A 15,598-nucleotide genomic window follows, 5' to 3' on the forward strand; every position below is an offset into this window, starting at 1 on the left:
TGATGCTTATGGGTAACTGGAAATTGTATGCCCCTGGAAGGGTGGCATATAGCAGTTGAACTGTCCGTCAGTCAGTCAGGATGTCAGTCTGTCCGAAAAAAAAAACAACGTTGGCCATTTCTTTTGCAACATTGAAGATAGCAACTTGATATTTGGCATGCATGTGTATCTCATGAAGCTGCACATTTTGAGTGGTGGAAGTTCAAGGTCAAGGTCGTCCTTCAAGGTCAAAGGTTAAAAAAAATATATGTATAATTAAAAGCGGCGCAGTAGTGGGCATTGTGTTTCTGATGAACACATCTATTGTTATATATAAAGATTAAATATAATTCATTAATATACACTAATAGTACATAACTTATGTCCTTGAATCATTATTTAGGTGTTATAATTTTTATATTTGAATTACTTATCAATTTTTTTACTTAACACAGCATGACATGTGATGGTTGTCTGTATTCATATGTTTGACTTAATTGTAACCAGTGTCAAGTGCGCATTATAATCTTGATATTCAACGCAATTTGCATAGCAAAAGAAAATGCAGTTCCAGGTTCAGCCTTGTTCTGCAATTCAACGCGTCAGGTGATATGATTGATATCTAAAAATAGTATCGGTGTTCATATTGTGAAACTGGTCTATTATTCGATACTGATTAATTTGATGAATCAAGTTAATTTTTGTTAAATATATGTTAAATATTTATGCCCCCTTCCGAAGAAGAGCAGGTTTATTGTTTTGCACATGTCGGTCCGAATGTCCATATGTCTGTCCACCAGATGGTTTCCGGATGATAACCCAAGAACGATTTTGCCTAGGATCATGAAACTTCATAGGTACATTGATCATGACTCGAAGATGACCCCTATTGATTTTCAGGTCACTAGGTCAAGGTCACAGTGACCCTAAATAGTAAAATGGTTTCCCGATGATAACTCAAGAACGCTTATGCCTAGGATCATGAAACTTCATAGGTACATTGATCATGACTCGCAGATGACCCCTATTGATTTTGAGGTCACTAAATCGAAGGTCAAGGTCACGGTGACCCAAAATAGTAAAATGGTTTCCGGATGATAACTCAAGAACTTATGCCTAGGATCATGAAACTTCATAGGTACATAGATAATGACTCGCAGATGACCCCTATTGACTTTCAGGTCACTAGGTCAAAGGTCAAGGTCACAGTGCCAAAAAAACGTATTCACACAATGGCTGCCACAACAATTGACAATCCATATGGGGGGCATGCATGTTTTACAAACAGCCCTTGTTTGAAATTTATTTATGACATTAAAGTAATGTATAGGGAATTTAGTTACCTACACATTCTTTGAAAAGAAATTTGAATTGTAAATGTATACTTCATTTATTTTGTAGGAATTCTGTACAACTGTGGAACCATGTATGGTACGTGACCGCACAATGTTGGTTGGCAAAAGGATATTGGAATAAGCAAAGGTAAATTGTATGTGAAGGAGTCTTGACAATTGCAAATATAGTTAGTTTTTTTGTAAGGCTCGCAGAAGTGACCCTAGCCTTCATATATAAATAAAAAGCTGAAAGAGTATTTATGAAAAATCGTGTAATCAAGTTTGCAATATGTTACATTTTATTTATAAGCTCATCTTTTTTTTTTTGAAAAAAAAAAGAGATATTGTCATCATCTTGGCGTCTGCGTCTGCGTCGGTGTCGGCGTCCGATTAAGTTTTGTGTTTAGGTCCACTTTTCTCATAAAGTATCAAGTATAAAACTTATTTACTTACTACCATGAGGGGACTGGGCAGGCAAAGTTAGATAACTCTGGCGTGCATTTTGACAGAATTATGTGCCCTTCTTATACTTAGAAAATTGAAAATTTGGTTAAGTTTTGTGTTTAGGTCCACTTTATTCCTACAGTATCAAAGCTATTGCTGTCATACTTGCAACACTTACTATCATAAAGGGACTGTGCAGACAAAGTTATGTAACTCTGACTGGCATTTTGAAAGTATTATGTGCCCTTTTTATTCTTAGAAAATTGAAAATTTTGTTAAGTTTTGTGTTTTGGTCCACTTTACTCCTAAAGTATCATAGATATTGCTTTCATACTGGGAACACTCGCAAATTATCATAAGGGGACAGTACAGGACAAGTTGAATAACTCTGGTTGTCATTTTGACAGAATTATGGTCCTTTTCTTACTTAGTAACTTTGAATATATGGTTAAATTTTGTGTTTTGATCTACTTTACTTCTCAAGTATCAAGGCTATTGCTTTCAAACTTCAAATACTGTCATGCTATCATAAGTTACTGTAGCTGGCAAGTTGAATTTTACCTTGACCTTTGAATGACCATGACTCTCAAGGTGAAATTATTAAATTTTGCTAAAATTTCCATAACTTCTTTACAAGCGTTACAAAGCAACTCTTATCTGACATACCACAATAGACTCCACCCAAACCATCCCCCACGCCCCCCCCCAAAAAAAGAAAAAAGTACGTTTTTTTTCATTTTGAAAGATCATCTAATAAATGACCACACCCTCACACTATACCCCCTGCCCATTTTTTTTAAACATGGCTAAAAAACACAAATATTTATTTTTATCATTTTTTCATTTTTGGAAGATAGTGTAATAAATGACCACACCACCACACTATACACCCTTCTCCACCCCACCTCTCCCTCCTTTGTGATTGAAGTATTGAGATAGGTCCCTTCAACTTTAAAAAAAAATAGATGAGAGGTCTGAACCTGCAGGGCGTGCTCTTGTTAACAATCAAATGAGACATAACTTAGAAGCTTCACTTCATTTACTTTGTCAGGCTGGCGTAGTGGATATGGTGTTCACCTAGTGATGGGAACATTTTGGGTTCAACCCTGTTTATTAGCGGTCTCTTTATCTTCATATATACAAAGTACTGATTACTCCCAGAAAACGGACTCTAGAATGTCTTAATAAGCATAAAGCTTTCAATGCAATCAAGCATAATTAATATGGCTAAACTCTAGCATGAATTTTACTTTTGTATTTCAGGGACTCAACATTACACAGTCATTTCAACATGTAGAGTCTTGTCAGCAATGATGGAGCAGTACCTGGTACTTCAGATTTCCAGAATCTCGTCATGAGCTGAAGATCATTGCCTATGAATTTCATGAATGATGTAGAATGATTGGACTGTTGATGGAACCCACAGTGCATGTCCTGCTTCAACATCTGAGCATAGGTCCTTGTTTATCAGCAGTTTAGTTCTTCAAGCAGTCTGTGACAGTAACTTGAAATGTTTGGACATATGACCTGGATGGCCAAGTTCTGTGCATGCAGCCCATTTAAATAGGAACGGCCCAGTGGCGCATTAAATGGACATTTTTCGAATGTTCTCGAGGATTCAGCTTACCGCCTGACAAAAAATCTTGCTTTTTGTTCAGTATCGAGGCCATGGACATTTGTATCATTTGCAAAAGATACTGCGATATATGTGCCTTTGTTCATGCTTTATAGTTGATTAACAATTGGAAGCCATAACCTGTTTTATAGGATGGTGTTAGTGGGACAATGAATTTTGTAAAGATTTAAAGACTGGAAAAGATAATTAAAAGTCAAAAGAGTTCTGCTATTGTTAAGCATGCTTTATTGATTTGTAATGTTAGAAAGATAGCATTATTAACAGAATAAAATGTCCATAATTTGAATATTCTACTGTTTTCAGCAACATTTAATTTAATATAGTACAAAATGCTGCATCATGTTATATCATGATCTGTTTTGTGAACAATGACCTTTCAATGTATATTTAATAATTTGTCAATGGGTGTTACACGCATAAGCCCTACAATTAGCCCAAAAAGGAATTGCTTAGGAGTTTTGCCACCTTCTAGAGAAAAATACTTCTCAGAAACAATTGCATTTTGGAAAGTCTATGGCTAGTAAAATTTGGATTCCTTTTGGATACCCAAGGTTACCAATTTATGTTTAATAAATTTGCAATAAAAAGCTTTGACAGAACATAATGTCACAGAGTCGAACACGTGTATGGAATAAAGTGGAAGTTGATTAAATGAGTAATACACATTATATGCTTCTTTGATTAAAAGTTTGTGTTTTCACTAAAACTGCAAACATAGTAAGCTTTAAAGTATTGCAACTAAATAAAAGATTCAGATTTAAATTGTATTATTTGAATGCACTGTCTAATACATATGAGCCTCGCTCTGTGAAAAAGGGGTTTAATGCATGTGCACTCCAGATTAGCCTGGGCAGACCGCACAGGCTAATCAGGGAGGATACTAAATGCACATGCATTAAACCCCTATTTCACAGAGCAAGGCTCATATATGTTCAATAAACCAAAGATAATCAAAACAAAATGAGACATTTAACCCTGTACCACTCAAAAACGCACTAAGACACATTCGAGAATAAATTTAATTTAAGACCTTTCTTACTATATTAAAGTTTTAAAGGCTTTGTTTCCAACCCATGGATACTGATGAGCAGCAAACAGCATAAAACCTGAACAGATTGTGAGTTACTTGCAGGCTGTTCTGGTTTTATGATGTTTGCATGTAGAAAATTTAAAATTTCCTCAGAGCAGGAAAAGGTTAATAATAACACAACAGCAATTATACTTAAGTTATTTTAAGACTTCATACTAATGCAAGTAACTTGCAACTGTCTAACCAAAATCGGAGATGGTGGAGGGCAAAATTAATGGCTGTGCACCTTGAATTATCTATTCATACTCAAACAATATAATGTTGATCTACAGTATCTTGTACAGCATGCATCTAATACTACAGCCAAATTTGCTTACAAATAATATTACAAGAAACACAAGTCATTAAAGACTTAACTTTATTGCATCAACCATTTAGCAGGAATAAAATATAAAGAGAAAAATTATGGCAATTTTTTCATCTGAACATGCAAGTCTTCATATACAATCCCATTGCATATAAAAACGACAGTTTACTATTTTTCCGTTCTATATGTCAGCATAAAGACAAGATGGTATTCACTTTGCAATAAAACACAAGCAATCATATTAAAATTGCTTTTAATTATATGAACTGTACCTTCACTAACATTCAAGAATTTTAATATAAATACATGATGAAAGATGAGCTTTTTTAACCAGGTTTTCCGAAGGAAAAAACTGGTTATTAGATTGGCGAAAAGCGGGCGGGCTGGCTGGCTGGCTGGCTGGCGGGCTGGCTGGCGGGCTGGCGGAACAAGCTTGTCCGATCCATAACTATGTCGTTCATTGTCAGATTTTAAAATCATTTGGCACATTTGTTCACCATCATTGGACGGTGTGTCGCGCGAAATAATTACGTCGATATCTCCAAGGTCAAGGTCACACTTTGAGTTCAAAGGTCAAAAATGGCCATAAATGAGCTTGTCCGATCCATAACTATGTCGTTCATTGTCAGATTTTAAAATCATTTGGCACATTTGTTCACCATCATGGGACGGTGTGTCGCACGAAATAATTACGTCAATATCTCCAAGGTCAAGGTCACACTTTGAGTTCAAAAGTCAAAAATGGCCATAAATGAGCTTGTCCGAGCCATAACTACGTCGTTCATTGTCAGATTTTAAAATCATTTGGCACATTTGTTCACCATCATCGGACGGTGTGTCGCGCGAAATAATTACGTCGATATCTCCAAGGTCAAGGTCACACTTTGAGTTCAAAGGTCAAAAATGGCCATAAATGTCCCTTGAGATATAACCTTCATATTTGGTATGCATGTGTATATGGACAAGGCCTTTCCATACGCACAACAATTTTGACCCCTGTGACCTTGACCTTGAAGTAGGGGTCTGCGTTTAGGTTTCAAAATCTGCGTTTAGGTTTCGAAAAATGCTCATAACTTCTATGTCCCTTGAGATATAACCTTAATATTTGGTATGCATGTGTATATGGACAACGCCTTTCGATACGCACACAAATTTTGACCGTCCGTCCGTCCGTGTGTCCGTCCGAAAACTTTAACGTTGCTCATAACTTTTGCAATATTGAAGATAGCAACTTGATATTTGCCATGCATGTGTATCTTATGAAGCTGCACATTTTTAGTGGTGAAAGGTCAAGGTCATCCTTCATGGTCAAAGGTCAAAAAAATAAATTCATGTGCATCTCATGGAGCTGCACATTTTGAGTGGTGAAAGGTCAAGGTCATCCTTCAAGGTCAAAGGTCTTTTTTTTTTTTTTTTTTTTTTTCACCATCAAATTACCAGTCTGCCAAAGGCTACAACAAACCTCTACTTACAAAGTTCTCATTTTTAACCAGGTTTTCCGAAGGAAAAAACTGGTTATTTGATTGGCGAATGCGGGCGGGCTGGCGGGCGGAACAAGCTTGTCCGGGCCATAACTATGTCGTGCATTGTCAGATTTTAACATCATTTGGCACATTTGTTCAACATTATTTGACGGTGTGTCGCGCAAAATAATTACGTCGATATCTCCAAGGTCAAGGTCACACTTTGAGTTCAAAGGTCAAAAATGGCCATAAATGAGCTTGTCCTGGCCATAACTATGTCATTCATTGTGAGATTTTAAAATCATTTGGCACATTTGTTCACCATCATGGGACGGTGTGTCGCACGAAAGAATCACGTCAATATCTCCAATGTCAAGGTCGCCACGACTAAAAATATAATTTTTTTTAAACAAACTTACAAAGGGGTTAATTTTGTTTGTTCATTTCAAAAGTTCAGTTTGAGTTTTCTCCCTTTATCAGATTTTTTTTTCACAATGAAAACCTGGTTTTGTGACAATTTTGTCCCTTGTCTTGTCTTAAAATAACTTGATACTTTGCAATGACCAAACAATACAACTCAACATACAAATTATCCAACAAAATATATTTTAATGACACAATATTTTTATTCAACAATAGGAATAGCTTAAGGTTGTAACATATTACACTAAAGTCACAGTGTCAATCTAAGCAAAGAGTAGAATCATAAAGAGATGTCCACAACGGATGATGTGCAAGCTGGCTCTGACTCAGATTTCCACATCAGTTGATGTGCAAGCTGGTTATTACAAGGATGTGAACAACCGATGACGTGCAAGCTCTAAGACAGATATCCACAACAGAGATTGTCCTTGCTGGCTCTGACTAATGTCCACAAGTATATAACATGCAAGCTATCTCTGACTGATGTCCTAAACATATGACGTGCAAGCTGGCTCTAACACAGATGTCCACAACAGATTACGTGCAAGCTAGCACTTACACGGATGTCCACAACAGAGGATGTGTAAGCTGGCTCTAACACTGATGTCCAAAAGAGATGACGTGCAAGCTGGCTCTTACACGGATGTTCACAACAGATGACATGCAAGCTAGCACTAACACTGATGTCCACAATAGAGGACGTGCAAGCTGGCTCTAACACGGATGTCCACAACAGATGACATGCAAGCTGGCTCTTACTCGGTTGTCCACAACAGAGGTCAGATGGGCAAGCTGGCTCTGCCTCAGATATGTACACAGAAGATGATGTTCAAGTTGGGAACACTGCTACAGCTATAAAATACAAAAACCATGTTTCATACTATCATATTATTTTACTACATGTATTTCTTCCACAATACAGAACATTATACTCATTATTAGCATTCTGCTATTGCTATCTGAAGGTTTACCAGATGCTATGTGTGAAGATAGTTCATACCAGAAATTAGCCGAAAAACACTTTTTAGACATAATGTGCATTCTGCTTTAAGATATATAGCTCAGAATTCACTGGTTAAATCAAATTTTTTGGACTGAATTGGCGTGGCATGCAGACAAAATGTCGAGTTTTGAAACTGTGTCGTATCTGGTGTTAATCTTGAGTTATTTAATTTGGTCAGTATATCAGATGTGTACACCTGTTATATGTTAACTGTAAGAGTTTAGAATGTCTTGACAGTCATTGTGTTTGTAATACATTGTGTTATCTTTCAGATTTATGTGACAGTTAAATATAATAATCAATAATCTTGTTCTGCATGCCGGTCAAATTGTTCCGTGGTAAACACCTACCCATTGTGGTCAACTCGTACCTGTTTTTTAGTCAATTTGTACCTACCCAAACTAAACCCGTACCCGATATACAGAAATAGGTGTAGGATGGTTAGCTTATAAGTCAAACTCATAGAGACAATTTTTATTTTCCTCTTGATGTTTCCACTTAAATTATCTAAGCATTGCTCACGCAAGTTGTCTGTTGCAGATATGTATAAGCAGCGAAAGTGTTGATGAAAATTGACACTTGTGGTTGATGTCTTTCAAGAATTTTACAATTGTGACAAAATAAAACAAATTAAACAAGTTGAATAGTTTGAATGAGGTACGAGTTGACAACAAGAGCACCGCATAACGGGTGCCACGCTCTGCTACAGGTGCTTGTCAGATTATTTTTTTTTAGAGGTCACAATGACCTTGACCTAGTGACCCCAAAATGGGTGTGGCGTGTAGAACTCATCAAGGTGGATCTACATATGAAGTTTCAAAGTTGTAGGTGGAAGCACTTTGATTTTAGAGCCTATGTTAAAGTTTTATATTAGAGGTCACAGTGACTTTGACCTAGTGACCCAAAAATGGGTGTGGCGTGTAGAACTCATCAAGGTGCATCTACATATGAAATTTCAAAGTTGTAGGTGGAAGCACTTTGATTTTAGAGCCTATGTTAAAGTTTTATATTAGAGGTCACAGTGACTTTGACCTAGTGACCCAAAAATGGGTGTGGCGTGTAGAACTCATCAAGGTGCATCTACATATGAAATTTCAAAGTTGTAGGTGGAGCACTTTGATTTTAGAGCCAATGCTAAGGTTTTAGCACGACGCCTACGGCGGACGACGAGCTGGCTATGACAATACCTCGGGTTTTCTCCGAAAACGCCGAGCTAAAAATGGGTACGAGTTGACCAAGGTACGAGTTGCCTTTGGGATGAATTGCCTGTAAAGCCTTGTTCTTGTTCTTTTTAATTGAAGATGTATACGGTGCTGGACTAGAGCATACGACTGCCATAACAATAACTTGGCTCTCTACTAACTGAGCTTAAGGGAAGATGTTTCTTACACACAAACACTATATTTCATTATTTGACGACATATGATTATGACGTGTTTTTGCGGGTTTTAACAGAGACGTTTGCATATAGACAAACCGTGAAAACAACACTCGATACTCTTGAGCTGTTTTAATTGCATTAAAATTCATAATTCATGTATGTTAAATACTAACCTCATCGCTAATGTCATCAAAATTGATCACTCTTTCGCCCTTAAAAGGTTTTGTGTTAATGTGAAACAACCGTCATCATGATGACTGCATGAATGCTGGATAAGACGCGAGTTTTGATTGGTTCTTTCTAGGTGTCGGAACCAATCAAATTTTATCGCGTAACCACATAGCAACCCGAATTTCGTGCAGTAATTCAATGCTATTGAAAATCGCGCGGAGTAATGAATCTTCCGCGCGATTTTACATTAGCAACCCGCAATTTACATAGCAACCCGAGATTTGTACAGTAATTCAATGCTTAATTTTCGCGGAAGATATTTGTGTTCCGCGCTTTGTGGATTAGGTCCGCGCGATTTTATACACTACTATTTGTACAGAGTAGATAATATTAAGGTTCCGCGCGATTATTTGAGCCCGCATTCTCTACAGGGTTGAAAGATAATTGTTCCGACGGAAAATATATGAAAGTTCCGCGCTTTTTAGATTTCGATTTGTATGCAGTATTTTATGGCTATGCTGGCCTTGGTTTTTCGCGGAAAGTGAAAGTTCCGCGGAAAATGAAAATCCCGATATTTACTATATAAGTATATGTATTTTAGCGGGGGTCCCCTTTGGCTTTCCATAGGAAACACATACTAGCAATGTTGTCCTGAAATAGTTTCATGAGTGTAGCGTAAACAAATTGTTTTTTCGTGCGGACGTTTGCTTATTTCATTTCACAATATTTTTAACTACGCGTGTTCAAACTGGTACGATGACATGTACGGATAAGCATTATTTGGTTGTTTTGTTTGCAAGAATGTCGCAAACTTAATCTGTCTAAACCATGTGAATACTTTCTTACGCGATGGCCCAGTTGTGATCTGTAATGTTAAAGCGTATTTGTAGGCCTGACCTGGTTACTTATCACTCCGTCTAGACGTGATATTCAATTCCTAGGACCAACACAATTTATGTGTGTTTTCGCGTCTACAGGCTTTACAAGTGACCGTCCATCCGTGTCGTTTAAGACTCATTTGATAAACTTTGGAAATAAACTGCTTAACCCATTTATGCCTAGCGTCTAGAAAAAAAGGCCTTGGCAAACAGCGTCGACCCAGATGAGACGCCGCATGATGCGGCGTCTCATCAGGGTCTGCGCTGTTTGCTTTAAGGAATTTCTGTAAGAAATATTCTAAATATAAAAATAAATATACTAGACATCCCTAATTTTGGAAATAAATTGATCAAATTAAGAAGGATGGGAGAGTCCACTAGGCATAAATGGGTTAAACCGATCATCCCATGAAAATGTTGATACTTTCTTTTATATTTTCCATTCTTAGGTTTATACCACCCACGTGACCAGTATTTCATTACCCGATGAAGCCACTACGTATGAAAATAAATGCATTCATGTTCATGACCTTAAAGGGATCTTTTCACGGTTTGGTAAATTGACAAAATTGAAAAAAGTTGTTTCAGATTCGCAAATTTATGATATTTGTGAGGAAACAGTATTACTGAACATTTAAGGTAGCGCACCTCTAATGATTTCCCGCGATTTCTTCGAAGGTTGAAGAGCCTACTATTAGGTGCCGTAGCCTAGTGGTTAAGGCGATAGACTAGAAATATTTTGGGATATTCCCGCGCAGGTTCGAATCCTGCCGACGACGTATCCTTTTTTGCGACGCGTTTTATTTATTTTCTTACGTAATTTGATTCAATTTGGCATATGAGCTATATTTATTGTTAAATATGTTGCAATTTTTATGCACATTCTTCAATTATTAAAATTAAAACAACGTTATGGCGAAATTGGGTGATTTACTGTTGAAAATACGAACCATGCATGTTGCATTTTTATTTTTATTTCAAAAAGTAAACGGTAAATCTGTCTAGTTCTTGGTATTTTTGCTGTTTATAGTGTTTCTATAAAAACTAAGTTTAAAATATGACTTAAATGATACTATTTTGAATTTTATGACACTTTGTTTTTAACCGACCCAATTTTTACTTGGCTGAAATCACTTACATTTCATGGCGCTCTTCAATAGATAAAAATTTGTAAAAAATAAATGTCTGTAAAAGAATACTTATTTTATCTTGTTTAAACTTTAAACACCTTTACAGCATCTGTACACACCAACTGCATGCCCATATTTGGAAATTTGAATGAATTATGGAACTTTTATATACCCCAGGGGTGAAAATAAACTGGACAAAAGCCGAGCGTGGGTGTGGTTTTGAAAAAAACGGTATATTTTTTTAAAAAGCATGGAAAGCCTACCTACAAATTTGCATGTAGTTCAGTGAAATGATGCTGATTAAGAAAATAATTAATTAGATTATGTTTGGATATGTGCCCATTAGAGGTGCGCTACCTGAACATAGTCCAATATAGCCATTATATGTATATTTTGTCAATTTGAAAACCTTAAAAATTATAAAGCGTTGCAACGCGAAACGATTGAATAATTTGGAGAGTTTGTTGTTGTCGTTTAAATTTACGAAACTACGAAGATTGCTTATATTACGTATTAAATACTCAAGATATGTGTATGCCCGGCGGAATAGCCGAGAGAGCTAATGCGTTTTTATTTCAGACTATCAGGACTCCAGGGGTCACTGGTTCGAGCCCTGGTAGTGGCCACTTTTTTTCCTTTTTTAAATTTTATTCTTGATTTTTTACTGGAGCTTTTAAGATCCAATGTTTGCCTTTATCAATATAAAGCATGTAATGACAAACTTCAAAATATGCCAAAATCTGTGAAAAGGCCCCTTTAATACTTTTCATGAAAGTCAAAAGCGAAATGACTGCATAGTTGGTGCGAACGTTAACATTATACCGTTCAGAAGAGATGAAACCGAAAATAAATCAATATTTATACGGAAGCTTATTGAAGCCCTTTATCGTCTTTTATTGTGCAACTACGATACATATCCATTTGTTCGTAATTATTGAAATGAATAGCATTTTTTGCATTTCAATGAGTATAAACGTACAAAGCATTAATAAACATTCTACTTTTCGTAGAGGTAATAACAAACCACCGTTAAAATTTGGTCGTTGCTTGTCACGGGCAACTTATCACAACATTTTGCTTGGCCTTATAGAAAATCCTAACAAAGAAAACAGTAGTACTTGAGCGTAGGGCGATCGAACACGATCTGGTTTGAAGCGGTTTAAGCATTTGGTTAGGTGTATAAAAGTTGTGGTGTGTCGGATTGTAACACAACCGCCAGCAAAGGCAGTGAAAATTGCTCATTCTTTAAAGCAAAATGGGAAAACTCAGAATGCACGGGTATGTTTAACGTACAATTATTATTGTTAATATCATTCTCGTTTTAATCCTACGCTGGTTTAGCATCGTAGATGTTTTGAATAATCAAGAATGTATTTTAGGCATTTGATTTTGATGTACCAGTCTTTTCTCCTGATCATTTGTTTATATTTTTGAACCTTATGGATCATTATAGCAGAATGTCATTTTGGGGTCGATTGATTTCACGGGTATTATATCTTCTTTAAAGGGACTGTCAACCATATTGACGAGAAAAGAAAAGTTCTTAAATACCGTATTTTTTACAATTATTAGTTTTTATTGATTAAAATATCACGACTGGAATATTACATTACTTGAAAAAAGTTGTTGAGTTTTCATATTTTCAGTATATTCGGTAATAAAATTTCGCGATGTGAAATCGAAAGTACATCGCGAAAATAGTGACATAACGATATACACATTATAAATAAAGCAAGTAGATCAATTATTATATATATATATATATATATATATATATAATATAATATATAAAATTCACTACGCATGCACAATTTGCATTCCTGTGTTTACCACGTGACGATGATGATCAATCTACTTGTGTTATTTATAGTTAACTGGTAGTTACCTGGTAGACATACCCATTAAAATTGTATTACCGAATCCACTGAAAATATGAAAATTTAACAACTTTTTTTCAAGAAATGTAATAATGTAATATACCAGTCGTGATATTTTAATCAATATAAACTAATAATTAAAAAAAGTACGGTATTTTAAAACTTTTCTTTTTTTGCGTCAATCTGGTTGATGGTCCCTTTAAATGCATTTTATTCACTACTACCCTACATAGCCTGTATCTGGAAAAGCCGCAGCATGTAGATGTATGAATATGCATTAAAGAGGAGAGTTGTTCACAGTTGTTCATACTTGTGAAAAATGTCATTGAATTTGTTTACGAAGAAATCTATAATGTTTTGAATAGCTTAATGCAAATGAGGAATGATAATATACTATTCATAATAAGTATAACGAGTTAATGCCCCGGTAGGATGGCATATATCAGTCGCACTCTCCGTCAATCATGTATCCGTTTCAAGATGGGGTTATCCTTAACGCTTCCAGATGTTTACCTTTTTGGTGTGTTTGTCTACCTACGTGACTTGGTGATCATGTTCGAGTTTCATTTCGGTCTATTGATTTTTGGAGAAGTTACCGTCCTTGGACTTAATTTTTTCCCAGACAGTTGTTTTTTAACGCTTGAAGATATTGACATGATGTTTGGTGTGATTCTACCAACAAGACTAACAGATCAAGTTCGAGTTTTGTTCCGGTCCATTGATTTTTTACGAAGTTACAGGCCTTGGAATTACCAATTCATCAATTATTTGCTATGTAGCTTCAAAGTGCAAAAGCGATCATTACGTTACACAAACACAGCTCTTGTTTTATCAATAAATATGACACTATCGTTAATATTGTTTGTAGAAAATCTGTGTCGAGTTCATCGATTTGAAGATGATCAGCGGCAGCATGATTACCGGAAATAGCCATACAGCGGCGTTGTGTCGCAGTGCTGACCGTGGAGCTGCAGACATGCGCAGTACACCGGACGTGACTCGGAGCGGAAGCAGCAACCGCCGTCGGTAAGCGCGCATTGCTTAGAAGTTTTCTTAAAGTAGTGCCAGTGATATAACATAGAATTTTTCAGAATGGTTTTATCGATGTGTTGACAACTCCGCAGTTGTGAGTTTGACATTATCATGTACCGTCTCAAATGTCTGAGCAGTTTTGTACTCTGGTCAAATTTGGGCGGAAACGCCCAATCTCATTTTTTTTCCAAATGACTGCGTAAATTTCCCATTGGAAGTCCTCCCCCCAAAAAAAAAATGAGGTGGACAAGTATAGTTTTTTGAGATTTCGCCACCCCTGAGCCTCATTTCCAAATTTGTGGAAAAACCCTCTTCTGAGCAATATCTGATAAATGTTATAAGTATTGTTAGTTTTGCGTCTAAGATGTTGTTAGATTATCAAGAGTAAATTACATTTTAACCCATTTATGCCTTGTGGACTCTCCCATCCTTCTAAATTGGATTAATTTATTTCCCAAATTAGGGATGTCTAGTATATTTATTTTTATATTTAGAATATTTCTTACAGAAATTCCTTTAAGCAAACAGCGCAGACCCCGATGAGACGCCGCATCAACCGGCGTCCCATCTGGGTCTACGCTGTTTGCCAAGGCTTTTTTTTAGACGCTAGGCATAAATGGGTTAATTCAACCTCACATGTACTGCAACCGTTACTTGAAATTTAATGCGTTTTCATTTCCTTTTCAGTACCGTGGTCGTGCACATCTGTGGGTGGAACATTGACCCCGGATAATTCGACTAAAGGGATGCAACTGGCTCCTATGAGGAACCTCGAGAGTTGCACCCCCCACCCCCTACGCGCGAAAAAAAAAGATTGGAAGACTTGACAACAAACCGCACATTGATTCAGGCGCTCTCTTACTGAGAAACGAACGAACATTAAAACATGCGTCTGCATAAAGTCATCCATTTTCGTATCTATTTATTTATTTATTTCATATGTAATTAAATGAATAAAGAAAAAATCTTTCAACTCATTAACAAGTATATTTTGTTTATCGAACAAATATGTTTTCATTGTTATTATGCCCCCCTTCGAAGAAGAGGGGGTATATTGCTTTGCTCATGTCGGTCGGTCGTTAGGTCGGTCTGTCGGTCGGTAGGTCGGTCGGTCGGTCGGTCGGTCCGTCCACCAGGTGGTTGTCCTATGATAACTCAAGAACGCTTGGGGCTAGGATCATGAAACTTCATAGGTACATTGATCATGACTCGCAGATGACCCCTATTGATTTTGAGGTCACTAGGTCAAAGGTCAAGGTCACGGTGACCCGAAATAGTAAAATGGTTTCCAGATGATAACTCAAGAACGCATACGCTTAGGATCATGAAACTTCATGGGTAGATTGATCATGACTCGCAGATGACCCCTATTGATTTTGAGGTCACTAGGTCAAAGGTCAAGGTCACGGTGACCCGAAATAGTAAAATGGTTTCCGGATGATAACTCAAG

General features: G+C 36.6%; 2 long non-coding RNA genes across 2 annotated transcripts; one reads left to right on the forward strand and one right to left on the reverse strand.

Moving 5' to 3' along the window:
• The first annotated feature begins 542 nt into the window (after window positions 1–542).
• On the forward strand, window positions 543–3,679 carry LOC127834711 (uncharacterized). The gene is made up of 2 exons (XR_008028076.1): window positions 543–1,461; window positions 3,021–3,679. It is a non-coding gene; the product is annotated as an uncharacterized LOC127834711 (long non-coding RNA).
• Window positions 3,680–6,842: 3,163 nt separating this feature from the next.
• Window positions 6,843–9,850, reverse strand: LOC127836297 (uncharacterized). The gene is made up of 2 exons (XR_008028699.1): window positions 9,234–9,850; window positions 6,843–7,528 (listed from the first exon to the last, which is right to left on the reverse strand). It is a non-coding gene; the product is annotated as an uncharacterized LOC127836297 (long non-coding RNA).
• Between the last annotated feature and the right edge of the window lie 5,748 nt (window positions 9,851–15,598).

This window comes from Dreissena polymorpha, chromosome 6 (genome assembly GCF_020536995.1).
Source record: "Dreissena polymorpha isolate Duluth1 chromosome 6, UMN_Dpol_1.0, whole genome shotgun sequence".
NCBI classification, from domain to species: Eukaryota; Metazoa; Mollusca; class Bivalvia; order Myida; family Dreissenidae; genus Dreissena; species Dreissena polymorpha.